Below are 24,299 nucleotides of genomic sequence, written 5' to 3' on the forward strand. Positions count from 1 at the left end.
AACAGTGTCACTGCAGGCTCAGACAAGGTGCTTTGTTCATTTCTTTCAAGGCTTTGGTTTTGCACTGGTACCTGACCTTAACCATATTTTGTACAATCCATTAACAAATGTTTTTGAAACATTACTAATTGTTTCCCTAAATTATTTGACTTTTGTCACATTTTTCTACCACTTGATGAATAACAACTTTTTCTTTCTGTCAAGAATCTGGTTGGTAGCAAGAAGTGCTTTTAGTGAGGGTTAGTCCTTTCCTGAGGCATTAACTAACTCATCTCTGCATATCCCACAGTTAAGTAATAAATCTCTGCCATTAAAGCATAATTTCCTATGTCCTTGAGCTTGGGCAGTTTTCACCTCTGTATTTTGATTTGCATTTTGCCCACAATCTAAAACAACTTCTCCATTTTTGCACTTCTCATTCATTCAACAAATATTTATTGCACAGCAACCATGGGTCAGGTGGTGGGTGAGTGTATGCAGGGTGGTAAGCATCCAATGGGAAAAAAACAGATAATGTCTCATCTTTCTTTGAGTTTACAGTCTGGAGTATCTGGGTTCAGACAGATCAAATAATCACACAGGGACATGTGTCATTAGATCTGTGAAACAGCACAATGCAGGTACTGGAATAAAAGTGAAGCAGTACATGACAGCATTTAACCAGCGGATGGCATTTACACTGTAACAAGCAGACTTAGATGAGATTCACTTTTAACTGAAATCAAGAGACTTTGTAGGTGCAAATTAGGAAATACAGATGAGATGGTGTGTAGGTGGGTTTCAGGCAGAGAGAGTGGCATGTCCAAAGCCGCTAGACCTGGAGGGAGCCCAGCATCACACAGGAACCCAGAGAAGGCCAGAGTACAGGTGAGCAGAGAGTGCAGGGTAAGATAAAGCTGGATAAGCAGACATGCTGGGTATTTCAGTCTTTGTCTCTACCAGCAGGAAGCCACCCAGGGGATTTAAGCATATGTGTGGGGATAAGCAAGAATTTTTAAATAGATTTGAAAATATCACTTTATCAGTCACACTTCTTCAAGGTTGTTTTACATACTTTGTTGGTGGTGTTTAGCCACAAAGTCATGTCTGACTCTTTTGAGACCCCATAAACTGTAGCCTGCCAGGCTCCTCTCTCCATGAGACTTCCCAAGCAAGAATACTGGAGTAGGTTGCTATCTCCTTCTCCAGGGGATTCTCCCAACCCAGGTATCAAACTTGCATCTCCTGCATTGGCAAGAGGATTCTTTACTACTGAGCCATTTTACCTACTATCTCCTCCATTAAGTCTTCTCCCTCAAGCAGAGGCAATTTCTGTTTCCTCTGAATACCCACAGACATTTTCTGTATCCCTTACTTCTGTAACACTTACACCAGTCTTGTACTATTGCTTACTTGTTTCTTATCTCTGGTGGCTCAGAAGGTAAAGAATCTGCCTGCACCTCAGGAGACTTGAGTTTGATCACTGGGTCAGGAAATCCCCTGGAGAAGGGAATGGCTATGCAGTCCAGTATTCTTGCCTGGAGAATTCCATAGAAAGAGAAGCCTGAAGGGCTACAGTCCACACAGTCCATGGAGTCACAACCAGTCAGACACAGCTGAGTGACTAACACTTTCACTTTCACTTATCTCTACACCATAAAATGTTCCAAGTCTGAGAATTCTATCACCTTAATACCTCACTGTCCTAACAGTATCCGAGGGGTCCAATGTATTTGTTGTCAAATCTATGAAAAACAGTAGGGAGAGATGTACTGGTTTATTCTTATCTGATGCTCATGTTAGGTAGTTAGAATAGAAAACAGGAGTCCAGAATGGTGATGGCTAAAAGACAAGGAAGAAAAAAGCCTGCAAAAATAGAACAAAAGAAGGTCCGAGGACCAGAGTGAGGACCTCAGGTAGAACAAGCAACACTCCTGACTAGCCCAATTTACATAGGGCAGGCCTAGGGGGAGGAAAAAACATGTAAAAAGAGGAGCCAAAGGGCTGGGTCTCTCTCTCTCTCCCCCCGCGTGCTGGGGTGCTCTTCTCTTCGCGTCTTTGGGTTGACATGCCCTCATGCCTTGAAGATGGATTTTCCTGCTATTTTCTAAATAAAATAGAACTGTAACACGGAGCTGTAACACTGATTTGTCTAAGAGCTATAGCATGGTCTGTTCGAGACCCGAGAGCTATAACACAGTCTGTCCAAGACCCGAGAGCTGTGACATGCCGAGAGCTTTAATGTCCGTCACGCCAAATCTTTGTTGTGACGAGACAGAACTGAGGAGATTACACTCCCCTGATATCTATGGTGCCGTGACTCGGATTTAACCTGGCTGAAACCACCTCGGCGTGGCCCCCACAAGGAGGAGGCCAAGCACAGCAGGAGCCCAACTCGGCAAAGCTCCTCGGATAGAAGCAGAACTCGAAGAAAACCCAGCACAGGGGAAGTGCCCGTCGTGCTGGAAACTGGGACAGCGAAAAACAAACTCAGCAGAAAGCTCACGGGACTCAGTCTCAGATTCCAGAAGACCTCCTGTTAAGGTAGGAGGGGTCCTCGCTCCCATGGCTGTAGGGACATATGCCTAACGAAATCTTAATTCCTTTACAATCTCTTGTTTCTTGTTTCCTCGAATTCCCTGCAAACAGGCGAGCGGCAGTGGGTGCAACTGAGGGACTCTGGAGAGGCTACTCTTTGGTATGTCCCAAAGGCACTATCTGCTGAGCTCCAGTAGCTGTTACCCAAGCTGGTGGGGGTTCTTCTGTCCTTACTCTTCTCTGTGCCAAGGATCAGGCCAATGAAAACTGTGAGCACCAGTGAGATATTTAGCGAATTTTCCAGGAGGCTATGAAGGCAATTCCTTGGCACGTTTGTCCCACTGCTTTTTCCTCCTGTCCTTCAGCTCTCTCTACCGGGACTCAAGCCCCACCAAAACCCAGGATGCCCAGCTTCAGGACCTAACGAAGCTCAGGATCTGATATCTCACTGCAAAAATTCAGTGAGAGACAAAGCTACAGGTAAGAGGTAGATTGGTTAGGATTCAGAAAGAAGCACACTCTGAAGGGTGCAGGCCATGGAATGCGGCCTGGCTAGGTTTTGCTGGCAGGGTGAATTCATATGCTGATGAGTGGCAGGATCATCCCAGCCACTGGGGAACCACCCACTTCTCTGTCTTTTGACAGTGCATTGAGATCAGTGGAGAAATAACTCCAGAAAGAACGAAGGGATGGAGCCAAAGCAAAAACAATGCCCAGGTGTGGATGTGACTGATGATAGAAGCAAGGTCCCATGCTGTAAAGAGCAATATTGCATAGGAATCTGGAATGTTAGGTCCATGAATCAAGGCAAATTGGAAGTGGTCAAACAGCAGATGGCAAGAGTGAATGTCGACATTTTAGGAATCAGCAAACTAAGATGGACTGAAATGGGTGAATTTAACTCAGATGACCATTATATATACTACTGTGGGCAGGAATACCTTAGAAGAAATGGAGTAGCCATCATGGTCAACAAAAGAGTCTGAAATGCAGTACTTGGATGCAATCTCAAAAACAACAGAATGATTTCTGTTCGTTTCCAAGGCAAACCATTCAATATCACAGTAATCCAAGCCTATGCCTCAACCAGTAAGGCTGAAGAAGCTGAAGTTGAACGGTTCTATGAAGACCTACAAGACCTTCTAGAACTAACAGTCAAAAAAGATGTCCTTTTCATTATAGGGGACTGGAATACAAAAGGAGGAAGTCAAGAAACACCTGGAGTAACAGGCAAATTCGGCCTTGGAGTACAGAAAGAAGCAGGCAAAGGCTAATAGAGTTTTGCCAAGAGAACGCACTGGTCAGAGCAAACACCTTCTTCCAACAACATAAGAGAAGACTCCACACATGGACATCACCAGATGGTCAACACCGAAATGAGATTGATTATATTCTTTGCAGCCGGAGATGGAGAAGCTCTATACAGTCAGCAAAAACAAGACCAGGAGCTGACTGTGGCTCAGATCATGAACTCATTATTGCCAAATTCAGACTTAAATTGAAGAAAGTAGAGAAAACCACTAGACCATTCAGGTATGACCTAAATCAAATCCCTTATGAATATACAGTGGAAGTGAGAAATAGATTTAAGGGACTAGATCTGATAGACAGAGTCCCTGATGAACTATGGACGGAGGTTCATGACATTATACAGGAGACAGGGATCAAGACCATCCCCACGGAGAAGAAATGCAAAAAGGCAAAATGGTTGTCTGAGAAGGCCTAACAAATAGCTGTGAAAAGAAGAGAAGCGAAAGGCAAAGGAGAGAAGGAAAGATATACTCATGTGAATACAGAGTTCCAAAGAATGGCAAGGAGAGATAAGAAATCCTTCCTCAGAGATCAGTGCAAAGAAATAGAGGAAAACAATAGAATGGGAAAGACTAGAGATCTCTTCAAGAAAATTAGAGGTACCAAAGAAACATTTCATGCAAAGATGGGCTCGATAAAGGACAGAAACGGTATGGACCTAACAGAAACAAAAGATATTACGAAGAGGTGGAAGGAATGCACAGAAGAGCTATACTAAAAAGATCTTCATCACCCAGATAATCCTGATGATGTGATCACTCAACTAGAGCCAGACATCCTGGAATGTGAAGTCAAGTGGGCCTTAGAAAGCATCACTACAAGCAAAGCTAGTGAAGGTACTGGAATTCCAGTAGAGCTATTTAAAATCCTGAAAGATGATGCTGTGAAAGTGCTGCACTCAATATGCCAGCAAATTTGGAAAACTCAGCAGTGGCCACAGGACTGGAAAAGGTCAGTTTTCATTCCAGTCCCTAAGAAAGGCAATCCCAAAGAATGCTCAAACTACCGCACAATTGCACTCATCTCACACGCTAGTAAAGTAATGCTCAAAATTCTCCAAGCCAGGCTTCAGCAATACGTAAACTGTGAACTTCCAGATGTACAAGCTGGGTTTAGAAAAGGCAGAGGAACCAGAGATCAAATTGCCAACATCTGCTGGATCATCAAAAAAGCAAGAGAGTTCCAGAAAAACATCTATTTCTGCTTTATTGACTATGCCAAAGCCTTTGACTGTGTGGATCACAAGAAACTCTGGAAAATTCTGAAAGAGATGGGAATACCAGACCACCTGACCTGCTTCTTGACAAACCTATATGCAGGTCAGGAAGCAACAGTTAGAACTGGACATGGAACAACAGGCTGGTTCCAAATAGGAAAAGGAGTATGTCAAGGCTGTATATTGTCACCCTGCTTATTTAACTTACATGCAGAGTACATCATGAGAAATGCTGGGCTGGAGGAAGCACTAGCTGGAATCAAGATTGCCGGGAGAAATATTAATATCCTCAGATATGCAGATGACACCATCCTTATGGCAGAAAGTGAAGAAGAACTAAAAAGCCTCTTGATCAAAGTGAAAGAGGAGAGTGGAAAAGTTGACTTAAAGCTCAACATTCAGAAAACTAAGATCATGGCATCTTGTCCTATCACTTCATAGCAAATAGACGGGGAGACAGTGGAAACACTGTCAGACATTATTTTTTGGGGCTCCAAAATCACTGCAGATGGTGATTGCAACCATGAAATTAAAAGACGCTTACTCTTCGGAAGGAAAGTTATGACGAACGTAGAGAGCATATTAAAAAGCAGAGCGATTAGTTTGCCAACAAGTGCCCGTCTAGTCAAGGCTATGGTTTTTCCAGTGGTCATGTATGGATGTGAGAGTTGGACTGTGAAGAAAGCTGAGCGCTGAAGAATTGATGCTTTTGAACTGTGGTGTTGGAGAATTCTCTTGAGAGTCCCTTGGACTGCAAGGAGATCCAACCAGTCCATACTAAAAGAGATCAGTCCTGGATGTTCATTGGAAAGACCGATGCTGAAGCTGAAACTCCAATACTTTGGCCACCTCATGCGAAGAGTTGACTCATTGGAAAAGACCCTGATGCTGCGAGGGATTGGGGGCAGGAGGAGAAGGGGACGACAGAGGATGAAATGGCTGGATGGCATCACCGATTCGATGGACATGAGTTTGAGTAAACTCCGGGAGTTGGTGATGGACAGGGAGGCCTGGCATGCTGCGATTCATGGGGTCGTGAAGAGTCGGACACGACTGAGCGACTGAACTAGAGCTGTCCTGCCTCCTCTGGGTGCGTCTTCCGGCTCACAGATTGGGGAGTAAGGTTTCCTTGAGTCTGACGTGTCATCTTGGGCCCAGCTGACTTTAACTGGTACACGCTAAGCCCTCGGGCTACGCCTTTCTTTCAAAGGTTGTGCTCTGACCTCTCCCTCCTGTTTCATGCTTCTTCCTGAGCCACATCCAGGCCCACAGTGTCGCCTCTACAACCTTCTAGACAGACAACCAGAAAGTAGCTGGCCCTTAGGAGGGAAATGCTGTAGAATATTCAACCCCTCCAGATATTCAGGTCTTCACCTTCCATATTCCCTACAACACGTGCAACAGCAGTATACCTCAGGGGACCCACTAGGGCAGGTGACAGGCACACAATGCCTGCGAGAAGTCCCTCTGTTGGTGGCATCCCTTCAAAGGCAATTTGGCTTCCAGGGATAATGTTTGCCACTTTGGGAGTTAGCCCTGAAGGCCGTTTGGGTCCAAACCCTTACCACCCTTCTCCTAAAGCTACAAATGCACCCCTGGATCAAATCTCCACTCCACTTTTATGGAACTGTTGGTCTGTTGCCTCTTAACAAATTTGTTCTTAAGCCACTTACTAACTCCTACAACCAGGACTCTGCCCTCTTGTAGGCAACACTGCTCCACCCAGCCTATTATTAAAATACCTTAATGTCCCTAATAGGGCCAGATAACCCGCTCCTTTATCGGTACTTCTGTTATTACCTAAAGGGTCTATGACAAGGAAATGGTTACCACTGGAGACACCCTAACCTACTCTTATGGAGGACTAAGGAAGAAATCAGTGACTTACAATCCCTTAGAGTAAGAGGATAAGGCTTATGACTGTTACACTGTTTCTCAGTCTCAGGGTACAGGATTGGAGTGCTTTACATCATATCTATTCCCATCCACGGTGGACAAACCAGCAATGAGTTAAGATTACAACCCTTCAATCCTACCCAGCACTGGTCATGCTGGAGATCTTGGGGATGCCCACCTCCAGTCCAGGGGTCCTAGGAGGTCAACCTGCCTTGACCTACCTAGGGATCTGGTCCTCAAAAGGTTGTCATGCCTCAGCCTGCTCAGGAATCCGCCAGTCCAGGGATCCCAGGAGGTCGTCATACCTCGACCTGCCCAGGGACCCAATTCTCAGGAGGCCATCATGCCTCAACCTGCCTGGGGATTCAATCTCTAGGAAGCTGTCATGCCTCAGCCTGCCTGGGGATCTGCACCCTGACCCAGGGACGCCTGGCTCTCTGGTTGCAACAGTACTGCGTAGGATAAGCTTCAGAAAGACTCACCCCTAAGGAAGTCCACCGACGGAAATAGAGGGAAGCCTATTACTTGCGGGACTGTGCCCAGTCTCAGCAAAAACTCAGGAGCCCAATGAGAACCCCACTGCCTTTCTGGAAAGGCTAAAGGAGGCCCTCCAAAAGTTTACCAATCTGGACTTAGACTCTTAGGAGGGACAGGTGATTTTAAAGGACAAATTCCTATCCCAATGTGCATCAGATATCAGAATTAAGTTACAACAGCTACAGCAGCAGGACCCTCCTGCCTCTTTAGATGAGATGGTCCAGACAGCCACCAGTACCTTTTATAACAGAGAACAGGAGAAGGAGGCCAAGGCCAATGAGAGGGAGAGAAGGAAAGAGACAAGGCCTGCCCAGATGCTGGCCACCCTCCAGGGAAGCCCTATGGCACACCCCGAGCCCTTGAATGACAAGGCACGAGGCAAATGCCTAACCTGTAGACAGGCGGGGCATTGGGCCAAAGAGTGTCCTAAGCGTGACAAGTCTCCTAGAACAGCTTGCCACAAATGCCATCAACTGGGACATTGGGCGGCACTCTGCCCTCGGGACCCAAGAGCCTCAAGATCAAGGGCCAAGCCTTCCCTCATGGTGGTTCAAGAGGACTGAAGTGGCCCTCTCCAGCCAGCCCGCCTGTCACAGATAACCATCACGTGGCTGGGGCCAAGGGTGCAACTGGATGTGGCAGGTAGATCCGAGAATTTCTTGGTTGACACAGGGGCTACCTGCTCTGTCTTGATCTCCTACTCCGGAGCCTTCTCCTCCCAAACTTGTACCATTTTGGGTGCTACAGGAAAAGCAACTACTAGAAGATTCACCCAAGCACTTCTTTGTTGCTGGGATGGACAGATATTTTCCCACCAGTTCCTGGTGGTCCCTGACTGTCCTACTCCCTTAATGGGAAGAGACGTACTCACTAAACTGGGGACCACCCTTGTGACGGGAAGCTTTTCAGCCCCTAGGGCCCTACAGCTTCTGGTTAGTACTGAAGAACCCATTACACCTTCTCCAATAGAGAGGGACCAAAAACTATGGGAAGACAAAATTAACCTCCAGGTGTGGGACCAGGGAATTCCTGGACGAGCCCACCGAGCTGAACCGGTCATCATTGTCCTCTGAGATCCCACTCGGTTTCCTAGCCAGAAACAATATCCCCTCAAAAGGGAGGCTCGAGAGGGACTACAGCCTTCAATAAATAAATTCCTTGCTTGTGGGCTATTGGTCCCCACCAATTCGCCATGCAACACCCCAATCCTCTCAGTAAAGAAAAAAGACGGAACCTGGCGAATGGTTCAAGATCTCTATATCATATATGAAGTTGTAGTCCCCCTCCATCCCACAGTACCCAATCCCTATGTAATCTTGGGAGAAATACCACCCAGTGCCAAGTCATTTACAGTCTTGGCTCTCAAAGATGCATTTTTTTTGCATACCACTGGCTAAAGAATCCCAATATCTTTTTGCCTTTGAGTGGGAGGCCTCAGGAGAAAAACACCAACAGGTGACTTGGACAATATTACCTCAGGGTTTCAGAGATAGCCCCCACTTGTTTGGACAGGCCCTTAGCTGGGATCTCCTAGATCTGGACCTGGGACCTAATGGGAAAATATTACAATTCATAGATAACCTACTAATCTGCTCTCCAGATGAAAAAAAATGCCCAACGACATAAAATTCAGGTTCTAAACTTTTTGGCAGAAAGGGGATATAAAGTCTCCCGTGCTAAGGCACAGATGGTTGCGACAAAGGTCACTTACCTGGGAGTTCAGGTTACACACGGGTCCAGGAGGCTGTCCTCTGATTGGGTACAAGGAATCCTCTAGTTGCCCTCCCCCACGACTCGAAAACAATTGCCAGCTTTCCTTGGGCTAACTGGGTATTGTAGAAACTGGATACCCAACTATGGTCTAATTGCCCAGCCCTTATATGAAAGCTTAAAGGGATGAGATGATTCAATCCCACTGATGTGGGGAACTCCTCAAAAGAAGGCAGAGGCTATACTAAAACAGGCCTTAACTTAGGCACCTGCCTTGAGGTTGCCAGAACCAGAAAAAGCATTCCAACTTTATGTCCATGAAAGAGAGGGAACAGCCTTGAGAGTGTTCACTCAAACGTTGGGATCTGAGCCCCAGCCTATAGCTTACTTAGCCAAGAGGCTCAATCCAACCGCCCGAGGCTGGCCCCCCTGCCTTCGAAATCTTGCAGCTGTTGCAATCATGATAGAACAGGCTTTAAAACTCTCCTCTGGGGACAAACTAACTATTTTTACCAGCCACCAAGTAAAACAACTCCTAAATGGGAAAGGCCATTTATGGATGTCTGATCAAAGAATCTTCAGATATCAAGAAATGCTGATGGAAAATCCAGGCCTCACTGTATCCCCTTGTGAGGTTCTTAACCCAGCCACCCTCCTGCCTACCCCCAAGGGCTCTCTTCCCTTTCACTCTTGCCTAGAAACCTTGGACCACTGGACAAAACCCCGAGAGGGATTGTCGGAAGATCCTCTGGCCAATCCTGAGGAAATCTGGTACGTTGATGGAAGCAGCTTTGTCTTGGATGGAAAAAGAAGAGCTGGATATGCAGTGGTCTCCAATTTTGAGATCATAGAGGTTAAGCATCTGCCACCAGGTACTTCAGCCCAATTGGCTGAGCTCATAGCCCTGACTCGAGCTTTAGAGCTAGGAAAAGGAAAAAGAGTAACCATTTACCCTGACTCCAAGTATGCCTTTCTGGTGCTACATGCACGTGCTGCTATTTGGAAAGAAAGGGGCCACTTGACCACCCGAGGGTCCCCAATCAAATATGGTGATCAAATTCTTAGACTCTTGGAGGCAGTCCATCTGCCCACTGAGGTTTCAGTCTCCCACACTACAGGGCACCAAAAAGGGAGCACTGAAGTGGCACGAGGGAACCAAGCAGCTGAGCAGGCAGCTAAGAGAGCAGCATTACAGAACCATGACCTTAGTTCCACAGACTAATTTGCCAGAAACTCCTTCATATACTGAAGGTGAGACTCTTAAAGCTAAGAGTGAGGGCTTTCAAGAAGATCATATGAGGTGGTTCCAAAAGGAGGGACTCCTTTTTCTGCCTGGAAACCTCCAATGGAAGTTGGTTAACTCCTTACCTGCCACTACTCATTTAGGGGAAAAGGCCCTCCAAAGATTACTAGAAAGTTCCTTAAAAGGAACAGGCCTTCAAACAATTATAAGGCAAGTGGTCTCCTTTTGTCCCACTTGCCAATTAAACAGCCCCCAAGGAGCTTGAAGACTCCAGCTAGCCCAGCCCATCCAAAGACGTGAGGCCTGCCCAGGAGAGGACTGGCAGATGGACTTCACCCAGATGCCAGTTTCTCAAGGATATAAATACCTATTAGCCATGATAGATTCATTCACAGGATGGATTGAAGGCTTCCCCCCTGAACTGAGAAGGGTGAGGAGGTGGTAAAAAAGCTGTTCCATGAAATCATTCCAAGATTTGGTCTGCCCAGATCATTACAAAGTGACAATGGGACATCATTTATTTCTAAGGTCACTCAAAGGGTCTCTAAAGCATTGGTCATTACTTATTAACTCCATTGTGCTTGGAGGCCTCAGTCTTCAGGAAAAGTAGAAAGAGCCAACCAATTCTTAAAATCAGCAATAAAAAAGATAACCCAGGAGAACTCCCTGGGTGGAAGGAGGCTTTACCAATAGCTCTCCTCTGCACTCGTATTGCCCCTAAGGAACAGGTTGGTCTTAGTCCTTATGAGATGCTATATGGGAGACCTTTTGTTTATATCAATGACCTCTTCCTAGATCCAGAGGTGCAGACCCTCCAGTCTTATACCATGGCCTTTGGGCAATTCCAACAGGATATACACTTACGGGGTGTCAACCAGAACCCCAAAGATTCTAAGGAGTCACCACTATATGCTCCAGGAACTCAAGTCCTAATTAAAGTCTGGAAAGATGGGTCCCCAAAGGCTCAACTCCAGCCCACATGGAAGGGCCCCTACCTTGTAATACTTTCTACCCCCACAGCAGTCAAGGTACCAGAACATGACTCCTGGATTCACTACTCACGAGTCAAGCTGTGGAAGAAAACAGAAGAGGACACTCAGTACACCTGTGAGCACCTGGGAGATCTCAGATGCCTATTCAGGATGACAAATGAGTGCCATTTAACGAACATCCCAAATATTAAGTTTCTGGAGATAAGATTTCTCAGGATAACTCTAAAGAGCCTACACAGCTTGGTAGGGATCATACTCCAAAACAGACAGGAGATAGATCTTCTGATCCCTGAACAAGAAGGGACTTGAGCCATCCTGGTGATGTGAATTTGGAATTGGTTAATGCCCCTACTAGCCCTTGTTATGCCATGTTGATGCTCCTTATGACTGTTCCATGTACTGTCAATTGTCTAACCTGTCTTGTCTCTGCCCAGGTCAAGCTACGACATGCAGCGCCCGTTCAACAAAGATACAAAGCTACAGTAGACCACGGAAAATACCACTCACCCTTAGATGGACTCTGCTATAAGACTCTGAGTCTTGAGACTAGCAAGAGGGGGAGGCCCAATGCCCCTCGCCATCCCAGTTCAGCAGGAAGTAGCCAGAAAGACCTTGACGCCCCTATTCCCAAATAATTGGGCCTCCCATCTCTTGAGGGGGGGGAATGTTAGGTGGTTAGAATAGAAAACAGGAGTACAGAATGGCGGTGGCTAAAAGACAAGGAAGAAAAAAGCCTGCAAAACTAGAACAAAAGAAGGCCTGAGGACCGGAGTGAGGACCTCAGGTAGAACAAACAACACTCCTGGCTAGCCCAATTTACATAGGGCAGGCCCAGGGGGAGAAAACAATATATAAAAAGAGGAGCCAAAGGGCTGGGGGTCTCTCTCTCTCTCTCTCCCCCGCACGCTGGGGCACTCTTCTCTTTGCGTCTGTGGGTCGACATGCCCTCACGCCTCGAAGATGGATTTTCCTGCTATTTTCTAAATAAAATAGAACTGTAACACGGAGCTGTAACACTGATTTGTCTAAGAGCTATAACATGGTCTGTTCGAGACCTGAGAGCTATAACACGGTCTGTCCAAGACCCGAGAGCCGTGACATGCCGAGAGCTTTAATGTCCATCACTCCAAATCTTTGTTGTGAAGAAACAGAACCATGGAGTGTACACTCGCCTGATGCTCAAACTCAGGATAATGAGCCAGAGCACGCCCTTACCTGGGGTCATAAGTGTTGCAGTGAGAAGGGAGCGTAAGGCAGTGAGGTCGGTTATCTCTCATGAGAGGTCTGCTGTCCTCCCAACAGACCCACAGTCAAGAGGACCTCAGGCCATCATCTCATTTCAGTTAAGCTCTGGGTGTCTGGGACTTTGATTTCTGGTACATGCAAGGGAATCAGACTCTGGGGAGCTAACTCACTGTAACCTAATGCAGAATTTTTTTTTTTTTTAAGATGCTAGTTTCATTTACAAAAACCAGTTACGACTTGTGTTCACTGATTGGTAGATTGGTGAATGTATTTTAGGTGAAAATGCCCAGGAAACCAAATCATAGGCAGTAAAGCAAAAGTATCAGAGAAAAATAAGCTAATTGTCTCCTCTGAATGGCCAGAGTTACCAAGCTGTCCCACTAGGTATGTAACAAGGGCCACATCACGACAATTGTTAGCAAAGGCAGATTGGTTCAAGATTGTGGAGTGGAAGGACATGTGTTCATCTCCCTGAGAGAGCATCAAAATCGCAACTAGCTATTGAACCACCATCAAGAGAAAGATGCTGGAACCCACGAAAAACGGATGCCCCACGTCCAAAGACAAAGAAGAAGCCTCAATGAGACAGTAGGACAGATGCAATCACAATAAAATCAAATCCCATACCTGCCAGGTGGGTGACCCACAAACTGGAGAACAACAATACCAAAGAAGTTCTCCCACTGTTGTGAAGGGTCTTAGCCCCATGTCAAGCTTCCCAGTCTGGGGATCTGCTAAAGGGACTAGGAATCTCCAGGAAATCTGACTTTGAAGGCCAGTGATTTGATCTCAGGGCTTTCACAGGACTGGGGGAAACAGAGACTCCACTCTTGGAGGGTACAAAGAAAATCTTGCGTGCTCTAGGACCTGGGGGAAAGGGGCAGTGACCAGACAGGAGACTGAATCAGACCTATCTGCTGATACTGGAGGGTTTCCTATGGAGCCACAGTTGACAGTGGCTCGCTGCAGGGAGGTGAATACTGGCAGCAGCAATCCTGGGAGGTCCCCCGTGGTATCAGCCCTCTTGAAACCACAGAACCTGTAGACGCCAGGACTGGGTTGCCTCAGGCCAAGCAACTAAAAGGGGGAGAGAGTGCAGCCCCACTCATCGGCAGACAATTCAATTATAGTTTTACTGAGCACAGCTCTGCTCACCAGAGCAAAACCCCGTTTTCCCCAGCACCAGTCCCTTCCGTCAGGGAGCATACACAAGACTCTCAGCCTCATCTACCAGAGGGCAGACAGAAAAAGCAAGAAAAACTACAATCCTGCAGCCTCCAGAATGAAAACCACATCACAGAAAGTTATTAAATTGTTAGAGTTAAAATGTAAATACAGAGAATTATGTCCCAGATGAAGGGACAAGATAAAATCCTAGAGAAACAACTAAATGAAGGGGAGATAGGCAACCTTTTAGAAAAAGAATTCAGAATAATGATAGTGAAGATGATCCAGGATCTCAGGAAAATAATGGAGAAGATGCAAGAAATGTTTACCAAAGACCTAGAAGAACTAAGGAACAAACAGAGATGAACAATAATCGAGAAGGAATCAATAACAGAATAACTGAGGCAGAGGAATGGATAAGTGACCTGGAAGACAGAAAGGTGGAAACCACTGCCACAAAACAGAATACAGATGTAAGAGTGAAAAAAAAACGAAGACAGCCTAAGAGACCGCTGGGACAACATTAAACGTAGCAACATTATCATTATGGAGTCCCAGAAGGAGACGAGAGAGAGAAAGGATTTGAGAAAATATTTGAAGAGATAATAGCTGAAAACTTCCCTAGTATGGGAGAAGTGAATTCTTGAATATCTCTTTTTCTGATCCGGTATGAACTGATTTAATAATTTATCTCTGAGAGGCAATCTTATTTCTTTACTTCCACGTTCTTGAGCATAGAGAAGTTTCCTCACTATTCTTTATTAGAAGAAAGCTATACTTATTCTGAGTAGAGAAAGCTATACTTATTTTGAGTAGCTGTAGCATCTTTTTGAAGAAGGCAATGGAGACCCACTCCAGTACTCAAGCCTGGAAAATCCCATGGAGAGAGGAGCCTGGCAGGCTGCAGTCCATGGGGTCGCACAGAGTCGGACACGACTGAAGCGACTAAGCATGCGTGCATGCACTGGAGAAGGAAACGGCAACCCACTCCAGTGTTCTTGCCTGGAGAATCCCAGGGATGGTGGAGCCTGGTGGGCTTTCGTCTATGGGGTCGAACAGAGTTGGACACAACTGAAGCGACTTAGCAGCAGCAGCAGCAGAATCTTTTCAGTAGTCACTTCAAGCAGTATTTCCTAAAAGTGCAATAAAATGTCTCAATACTCAAAAGAGTTAATTAAGAATCCTAGAGCCTAAATTATTTCCCCTTAAATTAATTCAATCTTTATTAGGAAGCATCTCAATGGGAACATAAGGTTCTGAGAGCCACAGTTTTAACCTTCAGCATATGGAGGTTAAACTCACACACTTTATGAACTATCTGGCATCAGTTACAGTGTCAGCATATCTGTAGGTCAATTAGAACAAGCTTGTTTACTTTGTTGTTCATTTCTCTGAGAAGCTAGTAATTACAGATACATGTCAACATATTACACTATGTGGTAATATGTGAGTGTGTGCTAAGTTGCTTTGGTTATGACTGACTTTTTGCAACCCTTTGGACTACAGCCTGCCAGGCTTTTCTGTCCATGAGATTCTCCAGGCAAGAATACTGGAGTGAGTTGCCATGCCCTCCTTCAGGGGATCTTCCCGATCCAGAAATTGAACCTGCATCTCTTACGTCTCCTGTTTTGGCAGGCAGGTTCTTTACCACTAGTGCCACTGGGAAGCCCTTATGGTAATACATTTCACTATCATTATGTCTTTGTTAAATTTGTCTTTATATATTGAGATGATAGTTTATTAGGTTCATTATAAATTTAGGATTATTAGACATTCCTGAAGAATATTAACCATAATATTGTTACTCTCTTTATATTTAGTAATGCATTTTGCCTTAAAGCCTACCTAGCCTGATTCTAACAACACATGCATATTTTTTGGTCTATCTTCTGTCACCCTAGTAAATACTTTCAACTTACACTTTAGACATTTTTCTTATGAATGGCACATAACTGTGCTTTTAATCTAGTCATATAATCTTATTCTCAAAGTATGATTTTCAAATTGTAGTCTGAACCCCTGAGAGTACCCAAGAAACTTTGGTTATCGGTATCTTGGTCCATTTGAACTGCTGTAACAAAAATACCATACACAGATGGCTTTAATAGCAAACATTTATTTCCCACAGTTATGGAGTCTGGAAGTCCAAGATCAATGTCCCAAAAGATTTAGTGTCGGGCGAGAGCTCACTTGCTGTGTCCTGCATGGTATAGAGCTTTCTGAGGTATCCTTTATAAGAGCACTAATCCCATTCATCAGGACTCCATGCTGACGATTTAATCACCTTTCAAAGCTAAAAGCTCTTAATACCATCACATTGGGTTAGAATGTCAACATGTAAATTTGGGGGAGACAAACATTCAGTCCATAACAGTAAGGTAGGTGAAATTAAAATTACATTCTTTTCTCCAGCTTTTCTGAGATATAATTGATACATAACAATGGATAATTTTAAAGTGTGCAATGTGATAACCATCACATTTAATACACATGCATTGCAAAATGTTCATCACAATAAGGTTAACTAACACATCCTTCACCTCACATAAGTACCATTTTGTTGTGGTGGTGGTGGTGATGATGAGAACATTTAAGATATGCTTTCTTGGCAAATTTCAGGCATACAATACAGTATTGGAAACCATAGTCACCATGTTGCACATTACAGCCTCAGAATGTACCCCTCTTACAATGGGAAGTTCACACTCTTTAACCAATATCCCCTCATTTCCCCCAACCCCAGCCCTTGGCAGCCACCACTCTATTCTCTGTTTCTATGACTTCAACCTCTTTAGATGCCACATGTAAGTGACCTCATACAGCATTTGTTTTCGTCTGAATTATTTCACTTAGCTTAATGCCCTCAAGTTTCATCTACACAGTCACAAATGGCAAGATCTCCTTTTTTAACAGCTGAATAATATTCTGTTGAATACACATACCACATTTTATTTAAGCATTACTCCATTTAAGGACACAGGTTGTTTCCATGTCTTGGAATAATTGTGAATAATGCTACAATATACATGGGAGTTCAGATATCTAAAAGAGTGCTTTCATTTCCTTTGAATAAATACCCAGAAGTGAAACTGCTGGATCATGTGGTAGTTGTATCTTTCTTTACCAAATTTTTTTTTTTTTTGAGGAACCTCCATAGTAGAGTCTTTCTGTAATGGCAGTACCGACTTATATTTCCAACAAGTGCAGTGGCATTACATAAATTCTCAGTGTTGGGTGAACTACTGTTATGCTCAAAACATTTTGCCTCCAGCCATTCTGTATCCATTAAACAATAACTCTCCCTTCCCTACTCCGCCAACCTCTGTTAACCTCTATTCTACTTCCTATCTCAATGAATTTGCCTATTCTAGATACCTCATATAAATGGAGGTATAAATGGAGGAATCATACAATATTTGCCTTTCTATGTATGGCTTATTACACTTAAAATATTATCAGTGTCTATCCATGTTGTAGCATATATCAAGATTTCATCCCTTTCCATAGTGGAGTATAAATCACATTTTGTTTATCCATCCATTTGTTGATAGACACTTGGGTTGTTTCTACCTTTCAGCTGTTTTGCACAATGCTGTATCACTGTGAACAAAGCTAGTGGGGGTGATGGAATTCCGGTTGAGCTATTTCAAATCCTAAAAGATGATGCTGTGAAAGCACTGCACTCAATATGTCAACAAATTTGGAAAACTCAGCAGTGGCCACAGGACTGGAAAAGGTCAGTTTTCATTCCAATCCCAAAGAAAGGCAATGCCGAAGAATGCTCAAACTACCACAGAATTACACTCATCTCACACGCTAGCAAAGTATGCTCAAAATTCTCCAAGCCAGGCTTCAGCAATACGTGAACCGTGAACTTTCAGATGTTCAAGCTGGTTTTAGAAAAGGCAGAGGAACCAGAGATCAAATTGCCAACATCTGCTGGATCATCAAAAGAGCAAGAGAGTTCCAGAAAAACATCTATTTATGCTTTATTGACTATGCCAAAGCCTTTGACTGTGTGGATCACAAGAAACTCAGGAAAATTCTGAAAGAGATGGGAATACCAGACCACCTGACCTGCCTCTTGAGAAACCTGTATGCAGGTCAGGAAGCAACAGTTAGAACTAGACATGGAACAACAGACTATTTCCAAATAGGAAAAGGAGTATGTCAAGGCTGTATATTGTCACCCTGCTTATTTAACTTATATGCAGAGTACATCATGAGAAAAGCTGGGCTGGATGAAGCACTTGCTGGAATCAAGATTGCTAGGAGAAATATCAATAACCTCAGATATGCAGATGACACCATCCTTATGGCAGAAAGTGAAGAAGAACTAAAAAGCCTCTTGATGAAAGTGAAAGAGGAGAGTGAAAAAGTTGGCTTAAGGCTCAACATTCAGGAAACTAACATTACAGCATCTGGTCCCATCACTTCCTGGCAAATAATGGGGAAACTGTGGAAACAGTGACAGACTTTATTTTTGGGGGCCCCTAAATCACTGCAGATGGTGATTGCAGCCATGAAATAAAAAGATGCTTACTCCTTGGAAGAAAAGTTACGACCAACCTAGACAGCTTATTAAAAAGCAGAGACATTACTTTGCCAACAAAGCTCCGTCTAGTCAAGGCTATGGTTTTTCCAGTGGTCATGTATGGATGTGAGAGTTGGACTATAAAGAAAGCTGAGCACCGAAGAATTGATGCGTTTTGAACTGTGATGTTGGAGCAGACTCTTAAGAGTTCCTTGCACTGCAAGGAGATCCAACTAGTCCATCCTCAAGGAAATCAGTCCTGAATATTCATTTGAAGGACTGATGTTGAAGCTGAAAGTCCAATACTTTGGCCACCTGATGAGAAGAACTAACTCATTTGAAAAGACTCTGATGCTGGGAAAGATTGAAGGCAGGAAGAGAAGGGGATGACAGAAGATGAGATGGTTGGATGGCATCACCAACTCAATGGACATGAGTCTGATTCAACTCCGGGAGTTGGTGATGGACAAGGAGGCCTGGCGTGCTGCAGTCCATGGGGTCACAAAGAGTTGGACACAACTGAGCGACTGAACTGAACTGTTATGAAAACTGGTGTACAAATACTTATGTCCCGGCTTTTCATTTGTTTAGACGCATACCTAGGAAGGGAATTGCTGGGCCAGATGGCAATTTCGTGTTTAACTTTTTGAGGAACCAACACACAGTTTACCTTAGCAGCTCCATAATTTTATATCCCCACAATACATGAGGTTTCCAGTTTCTCCACATCCTGGCTAACAGTTGTTACTTTCTGTTTTATTGATTATAGCCATCCTAGTAGGTGTGAAGTAAAGACCACTTGTTCTGTTAATTTGTTAGCTTGGGGTTTCCTGGACCTCACAGGTACTCAAAACCTAAACTTGTATGGGTTGATCCATGTTAACAAATCCTCAGCAAATCAGGTTATTTCCATACAGGGCCGATGACTACTCCAACAAGCTTCCTATCATCACACTGTCCAAGTGAGTAGATTTCTCTCAGCCACCATTTCCCTGAAGGGTAGACCTCCAAAAGCCCTGATATACACAGAGTATGATTCTATACACTCATCATGAGAAGAACCTATAGCTGGATCACCATTAAAACCCAAACTAACTCCCTACTTTTCCCTTAGCCCTCCTTTTCCAGCGCTCCAACAAAATCAGCTCTCAGATTTTCCCCTAGGCTTCACCTATCTACAACCTCAATCCAAGAAAGCCTGCTTCACATGCCACCTTTCTCTGTGACCCAAAAGGACTTCCCTCACTTTACTGTAATTCCAGCTATTCTTTCAAATATATTCATCTTATTTTGCTTCAAATTTGGCATTTTTATTGGGAGGATTTTCAGATTACCTAATCTACCTATTGTTAAAATATCCTCCAAAATATTACATTCAGTCTTCAGGCTTTATTTTTAGAAGCTAATCTTACTACGTGATTGGAGAATAAAAAAATTCGGAAATAATTCTACCTGTTCACCTTTTAAAGTTATGTTCAATTGTTTGATCCAAATATTTGCAAATCCATAGAAGTAAATTGGAAGTTATATCATGATAAAAGTTCATATTATTGGGCTTCCCTGGTGGCTCAGTGGTGAAGAATCCCAATGCTAGAGACATGGGTTCAGTCCCTGGTCTCGGACGATCCCACATGCCTAAGAGAAACTAAGCCTGTAGATGACAATTAGCTAGAGCCTGTGCCCTAGAGCCCACAAGCTGCAACTACTGAGCCCACGCGTCACAAATACTGAGGCCCATGTACCCTATAATCCACGCTCCACAGCAAGGGAAGCCACCACTGTGCACTGCAATCAGATAGCCCCTTCTCACCACAGCTATGAAAGACCCATAAAGCAATGAAGACCCAGCACAGCCAAAAATTAATAAGTAAGTACATATTACTACATTAGCTTTAGATTACTGACATACTGCAATATTTCTTACAGTGAGTTTGGTTAAATGATTTCCAAAATCAACTAATATGTTAATTATTAAAATAACTGTTTCAATATCAAGTTAGTAAAGTATTATATTAAACTAGATTAAACAGCTTTCATAACTATAAGACATATATAACATACAAGCTGAATTTCTAAGAATGCATTTCTCAAATTTATCTTCTTGGAGCATTATGTGGTACTAAATATTCAGACATATCACTTCTGGGAACTTTGATTTCCACATTTAAAATCCAAACTTCCAAGGTAACGATAACCCTATATGCAAAACGGAAAAAGAGACACAGAAATACAGAACAGACTTTTGAACTCTGTGGGAGAAGGTGAGGGTGGGATATTTCAAAAGAACAGCATGTATACTATTTATGGTGAAACAGATCACCAGCCCAGGTGGGATGCATGAGACAAATGCTCGGGCCTGGTGCACTGGGAAGACCCAGAGGAATCGGGTGGAGAGGGAGGTGGGAGGGGGGATCGGGATGGGGAATACGTGTAAATCTATGGCTGATTCATATCAATGTATGACGAAAAAATAAATAAATAAAAATTAAAAAAAAAATTCAAACTTCCAATTTTTCTATCAAGTTATATAAATCAGGCCATTATTATATTTGGATTATGACATACAAACGTTTTAGTAGTTTATAGAATTAATGGTGGGCTCTGATTCTTGGTAGCTACAATACTGTTACCTTTAAAAAGCTAAACTTTTACTTCTTCTTCATTTTTAATTTTAATTACCATAATCTCTGATACATATTTTACATATCAATAATCATAACAGAAAAGTGTTAGAATACTTATAGTCTTTGATATGTTATATTATGGGAGTATGGAAAAGGAATTAAGAGATCTCAATATAGAAGGGAAAATGCACATTTAAGGAGTAAGTTTTCCATAGCAACAGAGTCATATTTGTCCCATAGTGATTGTACCAAAATAACTTATTTAAAAGCCCTGGACACTTCAAGTTAATGGAAAAATTGAAGAGAACATTAAAGTCTCGTTACCCTACATAGTGATTTATGAATTAGGTTTAATAGCCTAAGTATTCTCTCATCTGCTGAAAAATATATCTCTAGAGATTAATATTAATTTTAATAATTCCAGTTCTGAATGAAGTTTTTCACAGAACATGCTAAAAAAATGCAATACTTCTGTGAATAAAAATCTTTAAAGTTTTATATGATTGAAATTGCTCAGAAATATAAAAACAAAGAACCATTAAAATACATGTAAATACCTGATAGCTCAGTGGTAAAGAATCTGCCTGCAATGCAGTAGACCATGGTTTGATTCCTGGGTCGGGAAGATCCCCTGGAGAAGGGATAGGGTACCCACTCCAGTATTCTTGGACTTTCCTTGTGGCTCAGCTGGTAAAGACTGCCTGCAATGAAGGAGACCTGGGTTCGATCCCTGGGTTGGAAAGATCCCCTGGAGAAGGGAAAGGCTACCCACTCCAGTATTCTAGCCTGGAGAATTCCATGGACTGTATAGTCCACGGGGTTGCAAAGAGTTGGACACAGCTGAGTGACTTTCACTTTCACCAAAGGAATGGAAATAACTTCACAAGAAATTACACAGTTTATTATCTACTAAAGGACTGATTTTTCAGTTTATAAATTATGGAATTTATCTAGAAATCTAGGAATTTCTAGATTCTTCTGAATTTTTTTCCTACCATCTACTCATATCTCTGTCAGTTAACTGTTTCAAAGTGTGAACAAAACTGAACATTTTTTAAATCACAAAATACTTGAATGGGAAAAGTCCTCAGGGGGATCTATTAAAACAACTTAACTACCAATGAGGAACTGATGCTAGCTTTTGCACTGTTTAAATTTTTATAAATTTCATTATCACAGATGACTAAAATTCATGCTGTGTGGGCTTTCTCTAGTTGCAATAAGCAGGGGCTCAGTAGCTTTAGTTTTAATCAGGAATTCAACATACATACATAATGGAGCAACTGCTATATACTGGTCACTGGGATAGTTGTTTGTGAGTATCAAAATTAATAAGAAATTCTCCTTTTCCTCAGAAAACTGAGAAATCTATTACAACAACTGAGCTCAGTACTGTAGAGGAAATACAATAGAAATGAATAAAGCTGGAGTACAGTTCAGGGAGACCTCAGCCTGCTTGTAGGTAGAAGGAGAAATCAGGCCTGAGGAGCAACTAGTCAATTCAAGGGCTGGCAGAAAGAAGAACATTCTGTCTTGGGATATGCAGAGATATGACATAAGGTATTATGAAATACATGGGCAAGTATGACAGTGCAAGCCAGGGGGATATATGGGAACTTGAGGCAATTATTGTGGAGATCTGTTGATCTTCCTTACTTTCAGTGGAACTTCTTTCTGATGAGAATCAGAGGGGTTCAGGGAAGAAGCTTGCCACATGTAAATTTAAAAACAATTAGCTATAAATTTCAATATGGATTATTAAATAAAGAAAGCAAAGTGGTAAGCTGATCAGGACAGACCATAAAAGAGCAAGAAGGATTAAAACACAGACAGGCACACTCATTGAAATATAGTAGTTGCAGAGGTACTGGAGCAACTAGGAAGGAACATTTAAGTAAAGAAAAGCATGTCAGAGGACTGACACTATCTGCCTTCAAAACTTACTATAAAGTTGCAGTGATCAAGACAGTAAGATATTGGCAAGAGAAGAAACAAACAGATCTATGAAACAGAATAGAGAACCAAGAAATAGACCTAGACAAACACAGTCAATTAATCTTTGACAAGGAGCAAAGGCAAATCAGTGGAAAAAAGATAATCTTTTCAATAAATGGTGCTAGAACAACTAGACATCCACATGAAAAAAAAAAAAAAAAAAAGAATCTTTGCAGACTTTACACCGTCCAAAAAGATTAACTCAAACAGATCCTAGATATAAATTAAAAATGCGAAACTACAGAACTCCTGGGACTTCCCTGGTGGTCCAAGGCTTAGACTCTGCACCTCCACTGCCGAGGGTGCAGGTTCAGTACCTGGGGGGGAAACCAAGACCCTGCATTCTGTGCAGCCCAGCCAAAGAAAGCAGACTCATTATGCTGTTCATGCTAAATTTTGTATACCAACTTGTCTGAATACAGCTTAAAAAATCTGTAGTGCTTTAAAAAAGAAACTATAGAACTCCCAGAAAAACATAGAAGAAAATCTAGACGACAGACATGGTGATGATATTTTAAATACAATACCCAAAGTACTGTGCTTGAAAGAAACAACTGATACTTGGACTTCATTATAATTAAGAACTTCTGCTCTGGAGGGAGGGGTATATATATACACACTTAAGGCCGATTTGATTTGTTGCATGGCAGAAACCAACACAACACTGTAAAATAATTACCCTCCAATTTAAAAATAATTTTGCTCTGCAACAGACAATGTCAAAAGAAGGAGAAGATAACCAACAGATTGGGAGAAAATACTTAGAAAAGACATATCTGATAAAGGACTATCATCCATTTACAAGAATTCTTAAAACTCAAAAAGAAAATCAATAATCTCATGTTTAAAAATGGGCGAAAGGTCTTAACAGACACCTCACTAAAGAAGACATACAGATGGCAAGTAAACATATGAAAAGATGTTCAACATCATATGTCATTAGCAAACTGAGAATTAAAACAAAGAGATACCATTATATATCCATTAGAATGGCCAGAATCCAAAATACTGACAACAAAAGCTGGAGAGGATGCAGAGCAACCCAAATTCACACACTGCAAACGGGAATGTTAAGATAATATAGCCACTTTGGAAGATGGTCTGGCAGTTTCATACAAAACAAACTGTACTCTTACAATACAATCTAGTAATCACAATCCTTGGTATTTACTCAAATGTTGATATCTATGTCCACATGAAAATCTGAACATGGAAGCTTATATCAACTTAATTTGTAACTGCCAAAATTTGGAAGCATTCAAGATATCCTTTAGAAAGTGAAAGGATAAATACACTGTGGTGTAAATAGACA

At 42.8% G+C, this 24,299-nt stretch overlaps 1 long non-coding RNA gene across 1 annotated transcript in view; it reads right to left on the reverse strand.

Moving 5' to 3' along the window:
* Positions 1-14,843: 14,843 nt before the first annotated feature.
* LOC122673621 overlaps positions 14,844-24,299 on the reverse strand; it is a 75,250-nt gene continuing 65,794 nt past the window's right edge. The window contains exon 3 of the long non-coding RNA XR_006334754.1: positions 14,844-14,967. This is a non-coding gene — a long non-coding RNA (uncharacterized LOC122673621). The remainder of the gene's footprint in view (positions 14,968-24,299) is intronic.

This window comes from Cervus elaphus, chromosome 17 (assembly GCF_910594005.1).
Source record: "Cervus elaphus chromosome 17, mCerEla1.1, whole genome shotgun sequence".
NCBI classification, from domain to species: domain Eukaryota; kingdom Metazoa; phylum Chordata; class Mammalia; order Artiodactyla; family Cervidae; genus Cervus; species Cervus elaphus.